Raw genomic sequence first — 17487 nt, 5'->3', positions numbered from 1 at the left:
CCATTCATACAGGGTGTCACAGACAGTACCTTGCAGATAAAAAAAAGTCCATTTATTATTTGTCTGTGATTTAAATCGCAGTTGCAAGCCAGTGAGTGTCTGGCCCACAGACTGTACTGTGGCCACTGGCTAGGCCACCACTCATATCGTTACAGGGTGTCACTCACAAAACCTTGCAGATAAAAAAAAGTCCATTTATTATTTCTCTGTGATATAATTGGAGATTTTCCTAGCTATTGTAACGGAAAGTATGGATTTTATTGAAGACAGGAGGCGAGCATTGTGCATAACTTTCTTTACTACTCCCATTAGCAGCAAGAATAAGTATTACAACAGGTGAAAGAAGTTTTTTCAAAACAGGTAGTAAATATGTAAATGAGGAAGTCCAGGTAGCCAATCAGTGATCCTCTTAGTGTATAAATCATGGTGTTGGTATAGATTCTGCCTCTTTCTTGATGGCTTGAGATGTAGTAAGTAGAATTAAATGGATCTTGAGTATAAACAGAATGTAGAATAAATCTGGAGGGAACAAAACCGGAATAACAGGAACATTCGATGGTCGCTGAAGGATTGAGGAAATTGAAGATATTCTAGTATGCTATGGAAACAGAAAATATATATACAATTAGGGTTGGGTTAATAGGGGGGGACAATGCTCGCCTCCTGTCTTCAATAAAATCCATATTTTCCGTTACAATAGCTAGGAAAATCTCCAATTTTATTGCGACAGGAGGCTCCCATTGTGCAAGTTTAAAGCTAAATGTATATCAAAAGTCACAAATGTAGTTTATATGATAGACATGGATACATGAGAATCCGGTTTAAAATAAAAAGTTTTAAAAGTGGATTCTGAAGACCAATCCGCGGCCTTCAAAATCTCAGAGAGGGAAGCTCCTTTTTGGAATGCTTTAGTGGAAACCGCTCCTCGAAGAGAATGTGGGCCAAAGATTGCTGTATCAATTCCTGCCATTTGCATGGTTAGTTTAATCCATCTTGCTAATGTAGGGGAAGATACTGGAAGATGTGGTTTGCAGAAGGAGATAAGGAGTTGGGAAGATTGAGGAGAGCGTAAAGATTGGGTCATGGATTCGTATGTTTTTAAACAACGGACAATGCATAGTTTGTTGTTAGAAGGAAAGGCCGGATAAGATACCGTATGGAGATTGGTTTTGGTTCTTCTGGTGATTTGGAAGGTTACACCGTTAGGTGTGAAGAATCTTTGGGAGATGTCTAAGGCTCTAACGTCTGAAACCCTTTTAATGGATATGAGACATAAGAGGGTTGTGATTTTAAAAGAGAGTAATTTTAGTGAGAGATGTTCATTATCTTCCCACGTAGAAAAAAGATTTAGAAGGGAGGTAACGTCCCAAGTGGAGTGATATCTAGGTCTCGGGGGGTTTCTAAAGCGAATACCTTTCATAAGTCTACAAACCATGGGATGTTTGCCCACGGGGATTGAGTTAATAGGGGCATGTTCCGATGATATTGCAGAACGATAGAGGTTTATGGTCCTATAAGCTTTCCCCATATTAAGAGATTCAGAAAGAAAATTTAATATGTGGGTAATAGGTGCATGAATGGGATCCAGGTTCCGTTGAGTGCACCAATGAAGCCAAATTTTCCAGGCTGATCTATAAGCTTTTTTGGTACCCGGGGCCCATGCGTCAGAGAGGATGTCAATAGTAGATTGTGAAAGGTCGAGGTCGATTGTTTGTTGCCTGAGATCAGCCAAGCTATTAGTGTTAGGTGTCCCGATAGGATTAGAGGGTGTAGGTGACCCGAAGGGTCTCGGAGCAGATCTTGGGGAGAGGGAAGAATTCTCGGGATATCTATCGTCAGACTGAGTAGTGTGGGAAACCATGTTTGAGACGGCCACCATGGGGTGATGATCACTAGTGTGGATTTCTGAGTGATTGTCTGAAGTAGAACTCTGGATATTAGTGCAAAGGGGGGAAAGGCGTAAAGACGTCCTTGTGGCCAAATTTGGCGGAGAGCATCTAAGGCTAAGGCTTCTGGATCCGGGCGCCAACTGAAGAAGGTGGGAAGTTGGGTGTTCAGTCGTGATGCAAATAGATCTATGAGGAGGGGACCCCATAGATTGTTGATTTGTTTGAAGATGAAAGGGTTCAATTGCCAGTCGCTGGAATCCGTAAGGTATCGGGAATTCCAGTCGGCAACTGAGTTTATTATACCTGGAAGGTATTCTGCTTTTAAAATGATATCCCTGTCTAGACAGAAGTGCCAAAATTCTTTGGCAATGTCGGTTAGAATCTTGGAGGTAGTGCCCCCGAAACGGTTGATGTATTGAACTGCCGACATATTGTCCATACGTAGAAGGATGCAGCAGTGTGATTTGTCTTTCGCGAAACTTTTCATGGCTAAAAAGGCGGCTAGTAATTCCAGACAGTTGATGTGTAGCTGAGATTCTGAACCTGACCATTTCCCTCCTGTGGAATAAGGACCACAACGAGCGCCCCATCCCGAAAGGCTGGCATCTGATTCTAGTATCAGATCTGGTAGGGAATTGAATATCATCTTCCCATTCCATGTCTGAATATGTTGAAGCCACCAAAGAAGTTCTTCTTTGGCTTCTGAGGATAGTGGAATTTTGTCCGAATATTGTAGGCCCTCCCTTAAATGTTGAGTTTTTAGACGCTGTAGGGCTCTGTAATGTAATGGGGCGGGGAAAATTGCTTGTATGGAGGCCGACAAGAGGCCCACAATTCGTGCAATGGTTCGTAGTGAGACTAGATGTTTGTTTAGTATTGAACGGATTTCTCTTCGAATCAAAGTGAGTTTTTTGGTAGGAAGACTCAGTAGAGCAGAGTCGGTGTTGATATTGAATCCCAAAAATTCTATTTCTTTGGATGGGGATAGTATGGATTTTTTGTAATTGACTAGAAAACCCAGACTGGTTAGAAGAGAAATGGTCCATTGTGAATGGGTAAGGATTAAAGAGTGTGATTGTGCCATAATTAAGATATCGTCCAAATATATGATTAGGCGTACCCCTCGGGATCTTAGGGATGATATCACTGGTTTCATTAATTTGGGGAAACACCAAGGGGCTGATGATAGGCCAAATGGAAGGCAAGTGAATTGCCATTTTTGGTTGTTCCAGAAAAATTGTAGAAAAGGTTGATGGAGAGGATGTATGGGTACAGTGAGATACGCGTCCTTCAGATCTATTTTTATTAGCCAGTCTTGAGGGAGTAATAGGTCCCTGAGAAGGTGAATTCCCTCCATTTTGAAGTGATGATAAGTCACAAAATCGTTGAGGGTTCTCAAATTTATGACCGGTCTGTGACCTCCGTCTTTCTTTTTTACTAGAAAGATGTTGCTGATAAAACCTGGGGATAGAGGAGGTACTTGAATGATAGCTCTCTTGTGGAAAAGATCTAGTATCTCTGACTCTATGAGGTCTTGATCTAGAGTGGAGAAATGTATTGGTTGAGGAATGTGGTTCTGTGAGGGAGAGGATTGGAAATATATCTGATATCCTGAGATGGTGTTCAGGATCCATGAGTCTGAGGTTAGAGAAGACCATGTTTGGAAAAAATGTTTCAGTCTTCCCCCTAGAGGAATGTGGGAATAATTTGGGGTAGAAGAGCTTACCTGATGATGGTCTGGATCTAGGGAAACCTCGTTGGCCTCGGGTTCTCCACGGGCGTCCTCTGGTAGGGAAAAATGGTGTAGTGGATGGTGTGAAGGTATAAGGTCTGTCTGGTTGGAAGGGAGCCTGCTGAATTTGTCTGAATTGTGAATTTCGGCTGGGAAAGCGGCCCCTGCCTTTCCCAGCCCTGCCAAAAATTTTGGGTTGACCCACTTTCTTTAGGGATGTTTTGGCCTTATCGAGGGAGGAAAATACTCCAACAAATTTCCCTATCTCTTTGATAAGGGAATCTCCGAACAGGAAGCCTTCAGCCGACTCATCAGGGTCTGAATTGGCCAGATGAGAGAGTTGTGGGTCTAATTTCATTAATATATTGCGTTTTCTTTCCGCACTCAGGGCGGAGTTACCGTTTCCAAAGAAACAGATGGCTCTTTGGGCCCAGCCCCGAAGGACCGACGTGTCTACTGGTTGGCCTGTAATAGCGGATTGCTCTGATAGATCTAATATTTTTGTGAGGGGTCCTAATAAATCTAGAAGTTTGTCTTGGCAAAGTTTAAAAGATCTGTCCAGACCTCTTTTGGGGTTCTTACCCGTTTTATTTAAATATTTAAAAATGATAGGGTCTAGTTCAGGAGTTAAGGATTTTTTATGTGGTAAAGTTGGTCTTGGACATTCTGCTTTTAATTTGTTTTTGGAGGATCTATCCAGGGATTTATTGACCCAGTGCATCAGAAATTTTGAAATTTGAGGTTGGGGAACCCATTCTCCAGATCTAGGGTGTTTTATCTGGTCGGGGTTAAAGAAAGGGATACCCTGACTATCTAGAATTAAAGATTCTGGGATTTGGCTGGTTGAAGGGGATTCTTCAGGATCCTCGGGATAGTCATCCTCATAATAAAATGGGAGTTCGTCTTTCAGAACTGAATCAGAATCATCTGATGATGCAGAGGAAGATATTTCTTTGTAAGAGATGAACTTAGCCCTCTTACTGGCTGTCATAACCCGGCTATTGGTAGTCTTCTCCCGGGTGGAGGGTCCTTTGTGGGGATTTTCGCCACCATTACCTTTGCCGCATGGTTTATGCGGACATTCATTAAAATTTTGACCCTTTCCCAGTGTGTGGGATTTTGGGTCTTCTGAAAACCTTCTCTTTTTGGCTGTTTTGCCCGGTTGTTTAAAACCTTTGGCCAGCTCCGTAATTGAATCTTCCGCAGAGAGGAAGTTGTCAGTCGGGGTAGATGGAAAATTTTGAGGGGACCTTTGGTTTACTACTAGTGAAAGGGATTTAGCAATGGAGTCCTGAATGGATACCATGGCTGACTGTATTGCCACAGATACCGATTTTGAGACGGATTGATCCACCATTTGTTGGATAGAATCCGAAATTAATACCTCATATCCAATGGGAATGGGTCGAATGGATTGGGTATTAGTTTGTTCCTCAGAAGGATTCATATTGCTAAATAAGTGGATATGAAATGGAAGAGAAAAAGGGGTAGAAAAATCAGTGTTTTATACTTGTATGAATACAAGAATGCGCATTCAGGTACACATACTTAGTCAGCATAAATGTATACAGACCAGTATAAGTCCCTGAATGCATGCACAGTAAATATATAAAATATACTTACAATTAGATAGAAGAGGTAGATATATATAAGAATGTGTATATATGTGTATATATGTAACAGTCGTTTTAATGTGAGGAGGAGGAACTGTACCGACGTGCTTTGTCACTGTGAGGTGATTTAGCTGCGCTGAGGTGATTTGAAAAGCGCGCGCAATCACCTCACAGACCAGAGAGTGGAGCGCTCAAAATCTCGCGATACACGAGACTTCGGCTTAGAATGGGAGGAAACGGTGCCTGGGGACTGAAGGAGGAAACGGAGGTAAAATTGAGGGTACAGTAATGGGTGGAAGGCCGAATTGGGTATATAAAGCTCGCAGGGGAAGATTTATTAAGTCAGTGAGGAGACGCACTACCGCAGTGACAAACGGTGGTTGAGGATACAGTGCCTGACTGGGGAAATGCGCCAGTGAAGCACTGCATGTAAATATAGAAGATAAACACATGAAATTACATTTTATGCATTTAAAAACATAAATGGTTAATATATAACAAGGTGAAACTACTAATACATATCTTTCCTTGGTTGGGAGCAGCAAGAAAGAGGCAGAATCTATACCAACACCATGATTTATACACTAAGAGGATCACTGATTGGCTACCTGGACTTCCTCATTTACATATTTACTACCTGTTTTGAAAAAACTTCTTTCACCTGTTGTAATACTTATTCTTGCTGCTAATGGGAGTAGTAAAGAAAGTTATGCACAATGGGAGCCTCCTGTCGCAATAAAATCGCAGTTGCAAGCCAGTGAGTGTCTGTCCCACAGACTGTACTGTGGCCACTGGCGGGGACACCACTCATACCGTTACAGGGTGTCACTCACAATACCTTGCAGATAAAAAAAAATTCCATTTATTATTTCTCTGTGATATAATTGCAGTTGCAAGCCAGTGAGAGGCTGCAGGCTCACAGACAGTACTGTGTGCACACCATTCATACAGGGTGTCACAGACAGTACCTTGCAGATAAAAAAAAATTAAATTATTATATTTATTTTGTATAATCGCAGTCGCCAGTTGCAAGACAGTGAGAGGCTGCAGGCTCACAGACAGTACTGTGTGCACACCATTCATACAGGGTGTCACAGACAGTACCTTGCAGATAAAAAAAAGTCCATTTATTATTTGTCTGTGATTTAAATCGCAGTTGCAAGCCAGTGAGTGTCTGGCCTACAGACTGTACTGTGGCCACTGGCTAGGCCACCACTCATACCGTTACAGGGTGTCACTCACAAAACCTTGCAGATAAAAAAAAGTCCATTTATTATTTCTCTGTGATATAATCGCAGTTGCAAGCCAGTGAGAGGCTGCAGGCTCACAGACTGTACTGTGTGCACACCATTCATACAGGGTGTCACAGACAGTACCTTGCAGATAAAAAAAAAGTCCATTTATTATTTCTCTGTGATATAATCGCAGTTGCAAGCCAGTGTGTGTCAGGCCCACACAGACTGTACTCAGGGTTCAGGTACTGTGCCACCCTATATAAGTGGTGGGCAGTGGGCACAGTACCTTGCATGCATAGTACCACTTATCTAAAAAAAAATGACAAGCGGAGGCAGGCTACCCCGCAGGGGCCGTTGTGGTGCTGTGATGTCCACTGGCCCTGGAATAATGCCCAGTGTTCAGAGGCCACGTACCCTGAACCCGAAAAATTCTGAGAAAATAGTTGACTGGCTTACACAGGACACCCAATCTTCAACAGCTTCCGCTAAGAACCTTGACGCACCATCCTCCTCCAGCTCAGCTTCGGTCACCTGCTCTCAAGTTACCACTCTCCCGCCCGCTGCCACCACCACCACTACCACCACAGCCACCACAGCCGCTTCACTTGATCCGTCAGAGGAGTTATTTACACATCAGTTGGATGAAATTAGTGATGCGCAACCATTATTGCCAGAGGATGTAGATAACAGGGATATGTCTAAGTCAGGCAGCATTACACACATGGATGTACAGTGTGATGATGATGTTGTACCCGCTGCTGCTTCCTTTGCTGAGGTGTCAGATACAAGTGAAGTGGTTGATGATGACGATATGTCCGTGGATGCCACGTGGGTGCTTGCTCGAAGAGAAGAAGAAGAGAGGGAAAGTTCAGAAGGGGAGACAGAGAGAAGGAGGAGACGAGTTGGAAGCAGGGGGAGGTCGTCACAAGGAGCTAGTGGCACAGTCAGACAGCATGTATCAGCACCCGAGGTCAGGCAGACAGCACGCCAATCAACGCATGCTGTTGCCAACACCAGAATGCCGTCATTGCAGAGCTCAGCAGTGTGGCATTTTTTTTGTGTGTCTGCCTCTGACAACAGCGATGCCATTTGCAACCTGTGCCAAAAGAAACTGAGTCGTGGGAAGTCCAACACCCACCTAGGTACAACTGCTTTGCGAAGGCACATGATCGCACATCACAAACGCCTATGGGATCAACACATGAGTACAAGCAGCACACAAACTCAAAGCCACCATCCTTCTCCTGGTCCAGCATCTTCAGCCACGTCAACCACTGCTGTCCTCCTTGCCCCCTCTCAACCATCTGCCACTCCACCTCTCACCTTCAGCAGTTCCTGCTCATCTGCCCACAGTCAGGTGTCTGTCAAGGACATGTTTGAGCGTAAGAAGCCAATGTCACAAAGTCACCCCCTTGCCCGGCGTCTGACAGCTGGCTTGACGGAACTCGTAGCCCACCAGCTTTTACCATACCAGCTGGTGGAGTCTGAGGCCTTCAAAAAATTTGTCGCTATTGGGACACCACAGTGGAATGTACCCGGACTAAATTTTTTTTCAAAAAAGGCAATCCCAAACCTCTACTCAGTTAGTGAAAAGGAAGTCATGGCATCTCTGGCATACAGTGTTGGGGCAAGGGTCCATCTGACCACTGATACCTGGTCTGCAAAGCACGGTCAGGGCAGGTATATCACCTACACTGCGCATTGGGTCAACCTGCTGATGGCTGGAATGCGTGGCTCTGCAGCGGAGTTGGTGACACCGCCATGACTTGCAGGCAGGCCTACTGCCACCTCCTCTACTCCTCCTACTCCATCCTCTTCGATAACCTCCTCGGCTGAGTCCTCTTCTGCTGCGGCGTCTGGCTGCACATCAACTGAAACCCCCCAGCTCCCCAGGGGCTATTCCACATCCCGGATACAACAGTGTCACGCTGTCTTGGGGTTGACTTGCCTTAAAGCAGAGAGCCACACCGGACCAGCACTCCTGTCCGCCCTGAACGCACAGGTGGATCAGTGGCTGACCCCGCACCAACTGGAGATCGGCTAAGTGGTGTGTGACAATGGAAGCAATTTGTTGGCGGCATTGAATTTGGGCAAGTTGTCATGTGTTGAATCTCATCGTACAACGCTTTGTGTCTAAGTACCCAGGCTTACAGGACGCCCTCAAGCAGGCCAGGAAGGTGTGTGGCCATTTCAGGCGTTCCTACATGGCCATGGCGCATTTTTCAGATATCCAGCGGCGAAACAACATGCCAGTGAGGCGCTTGATTTGCGATAGCCCGACACGTTGGAATTCAACACTCCTAATGTTCGACCGCCTGCTCCAACAATAAAAAGCCATCAACGAGTATTTGTATGACCGGGGTGCTAGGACAGCCTCTGCGGAGCTGGGAATTTTTTTGCCACGTTACTGGATGCTCATGCGCAATGCCTGTAGGCTCATGCGTCCTTTTGAGGAGGTGACAAACCTAGTCAGTCGCACCGAAGGCACCATCAGCGACCTCATCCCTTTTGTTTTCTTCCTGGAGCGTGCCCTGTGAATAGTGCTGGATCAGGCTGTAGATGAGCGTGAAGAGGAAGAGGAAGAGTTGTGGTCACCATCACCACCAGAAACAGCCTTGTCATCATAGCTTGCCGGACCTGCGGCAACGCTGGAAGAGGAGTATGAGGAAGAGGAGTCAGAGGAGGAATGTGGCTTTGAGGAGGAGGAAGACCAACCACAGCAGGCATCGTAGGGTGCTCGTTGTTGTCACCTGTCTGGGACCCGTGGTGTTGTACGTGGCTGGGGGGAAGAACAGACCGTCAATGACATCAGTGAGGACGAGGAACGGGAAATGAGTAGTTCGGCATCCAACCTTGTGCAAATGGGGTCTTTCATGCTGTCATGTCTGTTGAGGGACCCTCGTATAAAACGGATGAAGGAGAACGACCTGTACTGGGTGGCCACGCTACTAGACCCCCGGTATAAGCAGAAAGTGGCGGAAATGTTACCAAATTACCGAAAGTCGGAAAGGATGCAGCAGTTCAAAACCAAACTAAAAAATATGCTTTACACAGCTTATAAGGGGGATGTCACAGCACAACGGGAATCTAACAGGGGAAGAGGTGAAAGTAATCCTCCTCCTCCCACGACCACGCCGGCAAGGACAGGACGCTTTACAGACGTGTTATTGATGGAGGACATGCAGAGCTTTTTCAGTCCTACACATCGCCACAGCCCTTTGGGATCCAGCCTTAGAGAACGACTCGACTGACAGGTAGAAGACTACTTCGCCTTAACTACAGATATAGACACTCTGAGGAGCGATAAACCCCTTGACTACTGGGTGTGCAGGCTTGACCTGAGCTATCCCAGTTTGCGAAAGAACTTCTGGCCTGCCCCGCTTCAAGTGTCCTGTCAGAAATGACCTTCAGTGCAGCAGGAGGCATTGTCACTGACAAGAGAAGTCGCCTCGGTCAAAAAAGTGTTGATTACCTCACCTTCATTAAGATGAATGAGGCATGGATCCCGAAGGGACTGACAGTGGGGGATACGTTTGACTAACAAAAGGCCTGATGACATGCCTTGGCCTCAAAATGGTCCCCACGCTGCTGTATTTAATGTCTGCATACCGGATGACTTTCGTGAATTCTCCGCCACCAACTAGGGTTCAAGCCGCAATGTTTTAGTCACCTTTCTGCCTGGAAAACATCAATTTTTCCGGCCGCTGCTACAACAGCGGCTGCAACAATACAGTTTTTTTTAAGGCATGTGTACATACCTAATTTTTCTGGACTCTGGTGCTGCACTGTGGCTGCAAAAGCAAAACAAAAAAAAAGGCACATACATGTGTCAATTCCCCTTCGTGATCGTTACCTTGTCGTGGTGAAGGGGCTTGCATATCACAATGAAGCGATCATCACCTCTATGAGTGTGTTGGCAATGTTGCCACACCCCAGATGATAAGGCCGTTGCTTCATTATGAACAGACCAAAAGCGATCGGCTGGATAATTTTTCATAAAAAAAACATTACTTTTCTTTTTTTTTCTTTTCTTTTTTTAAGTTGTATGGGTTTTTAATACATAAAATAAAAAAATCATAATAAAGTCTCTTAATAGTTTATTAGAAATAATGCAGACAATTTAAAAAATCCCTATCAATTCCAATACAAAGCAAGTACAGAGCTCAGAACTAAATTATTTCAGGATGTCATAATGGTTCGTTAATTCGACAATGGTTAATCAATTCGACACACGTCCCCGGATAGGGGACGTAACAGGGATTAAACTGATAGGAATAGTACTAGTTAAGACACCACTCATATAGGGTGTCACAGCACATTGCTCTGTGCACGCGCAGTGCCCCAACTTGGGAGTAAGAGAACCGACCAAGCTGCTTTTTCCATCTCCAGGTTCCTAAAATCAATTCAGTTAGGTGTATCAGAGTTTGGTCTGTCACTGTGAAGGCAGTCGAAGGTACCCGGCCTAAATTATTTTTTCACAAAAGGCAATCCCTGATATGGGACGTAACAAGGATTAAACTGATGAGAAGAGAACTATAGAAAATACCACTCATATCGGGTGTGACAGTAAATTGCATGGCGCAGACGCAGTGACCGTGGATTCAAACAAAGGGGAGGGAGCCAGCGTTTTTTTAACCATCTCCCCGTTCGAAAAATCAATTCAATAAATGGACCCCAGATTGGGTACGTAACAGGCATTAAACTGATGAGAATAGTACTACAGAAAATACCACTCATATCGGGTGTGACAGTAAATTGCACGGTGCAGACGCAGTGACCGTGGATTCAAACAAAGGGGAGGGAGCCAGTGTTTTATTAACCATCTCCCCGTTCGAAAAATCAATTCAATAAATGGACCCCAGATTGGGGACGTAACAGGCATTAAACTGATGAGAATAGTACTACAGAAAATACCACTCATATCGGGTGTGACAGTAAATTGCACTGTGCAGACGCAGTGACCGTGGATTAAAACAAAGGGGAGGGAGCCAGCATTTTTTTAACCATCTCCTCGTTCGAAAAATCAATTCAATAAATGGACCCCAGATTGGGGACGTAACAGGGATTAAACTGATGAGAATAGTACTACAGAAAATACCACTCATATCGGGTGTGACAGTAAATTGCAAGGTGCAGACGCAGTGACCGTGGATTCAAACAAAGGGGAGGGAGCCAGCGTTTTTTTTAACCATCTCCCCATTCGAAAAATCAATTCAATTCACCTTTCGGGGACCCTTGGTGTTGTACGTGGCTGGGTGGAGGAAGAAACCTTCAATGACATCAACGGGACATGGCTAGCTTGGTATCCAACCTTGTGCAAATGGGGAGTTTGCGGTTGGGCAAATGAACTGTTTGCGGTTGTTTGTGGTGCATTAAAAGGGGAGTTCGGTCTGTCAATGTCTGTGAAGCGGGCGTAACCCTTACACTACCTGATCGATACAACATCATAACTGATCGTATACACACACTGGATGTTTTAAACCACGTTGTTCAAAAAAATTTAGGATTGTTAGGTGATTTATGCCCTTTATGGATTAAAACCTAACTCTGCGTCAACTATGTAATTTTCCATGGAAGTTTTGCCATGGATCCCCCTACGGCATGCCACAGTCCAGGTGTTAGTCCCCTTTAAAACAACTTTTCCATCACTAATGTGGCTAGAAAGAGTCCCTGTGGGTTTTAAAATTCGCCTGCCTATTGAAGTCTATGGCGGTTCGCCCGGTTTGCCCGTTCGCGAACATTTGCAAAAATTTGCGTTTGCCGTTCGCGAACGGAAAATTTTATGTTCGCGACATCTCTACTTGTCATGTCAGATACTGTCTGCTGTGCCTCTGTATATAAGTCTGTCATGTGCAATAGAGTCTAATGAACCTTTATCAAATATCTTCATGTTTGATACTGTCTGCTGAAGTTTGTATCTAAGACCTCATACACGCGACCATATCTGTCCCACACTGCCACATAACGGTGACATCCAGCATCCCGATAGCAGTGTCCCTGAGAAGGCTGTCTTAAGGGTTCTGGAGTGTAATTTGACTGTATGCCTGTAGACACAAACACACACACATAAATATATTTTTGTTGTGTACCAATTCCACTACACAGTCCTGAGGATAGGCTTCTCGCAGAAACCTTTTTGCAGCAGTGAATAGAGCTGTCAGCTGAGATAATCCGTTCACTGCAGAGGCCCCAACACTTGCCCAGTATTAGGATAGTACACCCACCAATATTCCATATATAAGCACAAACTATGATACATGCACGTGGCCATCTGAAATACAACACCAAAATAGAGCCACACCACAAAACACTTATAAACAAATACAAGCTTTATTATTATTAATTTAATAAAAACATATATAATATTCAAGAATATTTACATAAAAAATGGATCACCTATGTGGCAGCATATTGCAAGTCAACAGTTACCGCGGTCAATTAATATCAGAGCAGGTTGTCACTCACTACTTATCCTAAAATATAAATTACTGTACCATGCAAAATGATAGCATTGATACAACGATATACTTATGAAGCATAAAGAGATATATCATGCAGACCATGAAAATCAGTGCCATACAGCCATGGCCCAAAGTCCTATATGGCGGTTCCCCTATAAATACGTTCAGCAGGTATTCTCAATATAGCAATATAATAATACATTGCTCAATGCATATCATATAGACTGCCTGTCAAAAAAAAAAGTAGCCACCAAAAAAAAAAAAGGGTCACACACGACATTAGCTTTGATTACGGCACGCATTCGCTGTGGCATTGTTTAGATAAACTTGGAATATGAGCATTGTCATCTTGGAATATGGCCATGCCTTCAGGGAAGAAAAAATCCATTAATGGAATAACCTGGTCATTCAGTATGTTCAGGTAGTCAGCTGACCACATGACCTTCTTCCATTGCTCCAGAGTCCAATCTTTATGCTGCCTAGCAAATTGAAGCATTTTTTTCTGGTTTGCCTCACTGATTAGTGGTTTTCTTAAGGCTACACAGCTGTTCAGTCCCAATCCCTTGAGTTCCCTTCGCATTGTGCGTGTGAAAATGCTCTTTCACTATTAAACATAGCCCTGAGTTCTACTGTTGTTTTTCTTTGATTTGATTTCACCAAACATTTGTGATCGCCGATCACGATCATTCAAGATTTTTTCCCCGCCACATTTCTTCCTCGAATACGATGGGTGCCCACTATACTTCCAGTTTTTAATAATGCGTTGGACAGTTCTTAACCCAATTTTAGTAGTTTCTGCAATCTCCTTAGATGTTTTCTCTGCTTCATGCATGCCAATGATTTGACCCTTCTTAAACAGACTAACATCCTTTACACGACCACGAGATGTGTCTTTCGACATGGTTATTAAGAAATGAGATGCAACTCATTGCACCAGTTGGGGTTAAATAACTTATTGCCAGCTGAAAGATAATCGCCCATGCAGTAATTATCCAATAGGAGGCTCATAACTATTTGCTTAGTTAAATCCAGGTAGCGACTTTTTTTTGGACAGGCAGTGTATAACATAATTTTAAATGGGCCTCAAAAAGAAGCACCCATAAAATAAAAATGCATGTACAAAAAATTAATGGCTGATGGGATGAGTGGCATTTTAGTATAAATTAAACCTGAAAATCTTACAGACCGCAGTGCCCTCAGACCGCCAGCAACTCCCCGACATGGAAACAAACAACGTTCGTATGCATGTAGCTTAAGTGTGAGACAGAGAAGTACAAGGTGAAGAGCATCTCAGCCTACTAACCACCTGTGCAGCCATGAAACGTGTGAGATCTGTGCACTTTGCATCTTGTGTAAGAACTGCCAGTCCATGCATGCTGAGAACTGTAACTAATACACTTAAACTTGACTCTTCAGTAAAGAACCATTCTGCTGTTAACTTGGCCTAATTATTCCCTACTCTACTACACTGCACCATTGTCTGCAGCTAACATGGGACCCTGCTTTGCACCTCACAATTCATAACCATCAAGGGCACCCTGAACCATTATAAGGCAGGAGAAACCCAGAACCAGAGTGCGACCCAAAGAGAAGAGGAGGTGCGCCCTTCCCATCACTGCACGTCCCTGGGAGCAACAGAGTGACTACGAACTATGACCTCTATTCTTGCTACTATTACTCCTTTCCCCTCCTCTGCTCTTCTCTCCTGGGCACGCTGCCCATGCACATACTGGAGCAGTATTCACTTTAATAACACCAACACTCTTTCTGCTCTGGTACCCGGGATCTGGCTTTGACTGAGTTACTGTAAAGGGGAGCGCTGCCGGCATCCCGCATGTGTGGGGCGAGGACGTGGCCGGCGTCCTCGTCTCCATGGTGACGGTGGGGAGGCCAGTGTCCTCCATCCCCTAGACAACAGGCAGCAGGGGAGCTGAGCGCCCATAGTGATGAATAGAGATGGCCTTGCGGTTCACCTGGCGATCGTTTTGCAGCGAACTTTGCTAGTTCGCGATTCGCCAAACATGCAAACATATGGCGATATTCGCACGTGCCATATTTTTTTGCATAGCGCCGAACTTTGACCCATGATGCATCCATCAGGTTGGGCAGGACAGCCAATTGAGATGCTTCAGCACATGGACAAACCCCCTACCCTATAAATAAACCCGATCTGGCAGCCATTTTACATTCAGTTTTTTGCCAGTGTAGGGAGAGGTTGCTGTGCGGAGCAGGGACAGACTGTTAGGGACGCCAAACACTAGCTAATAGGGCCACAAAAGCTCTTTTAAGGACTGGTATAGGTGTGCTATCGATAGGTGTGACACACTGACGGGTGTGATATACTTATTATATACTTTCTAACATAGAAAGTATATTATAGTGCATTTGCATTGTGCAGCAGTTGTGTGTGGTTCTGCTGAGATACTGCAGCTAGATAGAGGGACAAACGCTATTGGAATAACTAATTGCAACTGGTGTGATATACCTGTTGCCCCCCAAGAAAACTGATTATGGGGTGCGATATACCTGCTTCCACAAAATACTGATTAAGGGGTTTGATATACCTGCTTCCACAAAATACTAATTGAGGGGTGTGATACACCGGCTTCCACAAAATATTGATTGAGGGGTGTGATACACCGTCTTCCACAAAATATTGATTGAGGGGTGTGATACACCGTCTTCCACAAAATATTGATTTAGGCCTGCGATACACCGGCTTACACCAAATATTGATTTAAGGGGTTATCCGAGTTATATAAATGTATGCTAATAGTTATTATATTAGTATATTAAATTATTTAGTAAATCACTTACTTTACTGATTTTGCTCTGTTTAGCCACTGCCGGGTCATGTGACCCCCGACGTCATCAACCCTTCTCTGGCACTGACGTCTCGTTTACAAGCTTCTCCCTGCATGAGGGAGTGGCCTGGCTCTGTAAACGAGACGTCAGAGTCTTTGGTGCCCGCTCCTCTCTCCCTCTCCTCACACACCCCTGCGATTGTAAGCGATCGCTCATGCGCGATACTTACCAGAGTGGTGATAGATTTTATTCAGCAGTAGGGTATGTGGCTCTTTCCCTCACTTCCATGGGCTAGTTTACACGTTTACACTGGTAATACCACCCCCAGGACACAAAAAGTAAATTGTCCATCATATACAGTAGATACAGCTATATCTAAGCTATTGCTGTATCTAAGCTATATCTGCATCTAAGATATATCTTTATCTAAGCTATATCCATATTGAAGCTATATCTGAATCTAAGCTTGAACTCTATCCATGATATATACAGTACAGACCAAAAGTTTGGACACACCTTCTTATTCAAAGAGTTTTCTTTATTTTCATGACTATGAAGGCATCAAAACTATGAATTAACACATGTGGAATTATATACATAACAAACAAGTGTGAAACAACTGAACATATGTAATATTCTAGGTTCTTCAAAGTAGCTTTGATTACTGCTTTGCACACTCTTGGCATTCTCTTGATGAGCTTCAAGAGGTAGTCCCCTGACATGGTCTTCCAACAGTCTTGAAGGAGTTCCCAGAGATGCTTGGCTTCAGGTCCGGTGACTGTGGAGGCCAGGTCATCTGGCGCAGCACCCATCACTCTCCTTCATGGTCAAATAGCCCTTACTTTCAAAGTTTTCCCAATTTTTCGGCTGACTGACTGACCTTCATTTCTTAAAGTAATGATGGCCACTCGTTTTTCTTTACTTAGCTGCTTTTTTCTTGCCATAATACAAATTCTAACAGTCTATTCAGTAGGACTATCAGCTGTGTATCCACATGACTTCTCCTCAACGCCACTGATGGTCCCAACCCCATTTATAAGGCAAGAAATCCCACTTATTAAACTTGACAGGGCACACCTGTGAAGTGAAAACCATTTCAGGGGACTACCTCTTGAAGCTCATCAAGAGAATGCCAAGAGTGTGCAAAGCAGTAATCAAAGAAAAAGGTAGCTACTTTGAAGAACCTAGAATATGACATATTTTCAGTTGTTTCACACTTGTTTGTTATGTATATAATTCCACATGTGTTAATTCATAGTTTTGATGCCTCCAGTGTGAATCTACAATTTTCATAGTCATGAAAATAAAGAAAACTCTTTGAATGAGAAGGTGTGTCCAAACTTTTGGACTGTACTGTATGTATATACGGTAAGTTATATATATAACTAAGCTATATCTATATAATATAGATATAGCTTAGATACAGATACAGCTTAGATACAGATATTGCTTAGTTAAAGAAATAGCTTAGATACAGATATAGCTTAGATACAGATATTGGTTACAAACAGATATAGATTCAATACAGATATTGCTTAGATACAGATATTGCTTAGATATGGATATTGCTTAGATAAAGATATTGCTTAGATAAAGAAATAGCTTACATACAGATATAGCTTAGATACAGATATATGTCCATCTTATAGATATAGCTATATCTAAACTATAGCTATATCTAAGCTATATCTGTATCTAAGCTTGAACTGTATCTAAGCTATATCTGTATCTAAGCTATATCCGTATATAAGC

The sequence above is a fragment of the Bufo bufo genome, chromosome 5 (genome assembly GCF_905171765.1).
Source record: "Bufo bufo chromosome 5, aBufBuf1.1, whole genome shotgun sequence".
In the NCBI taxonomy this organism is placed as follows: domain Eukaryota; kingdom Metazoa; phylum Chordata; class Amphibia; order Anura; family Bufonidae; genus Bufo; species Bufo bufo.
Note: the sequence above shows the minus strand (reverse complement) of the source record.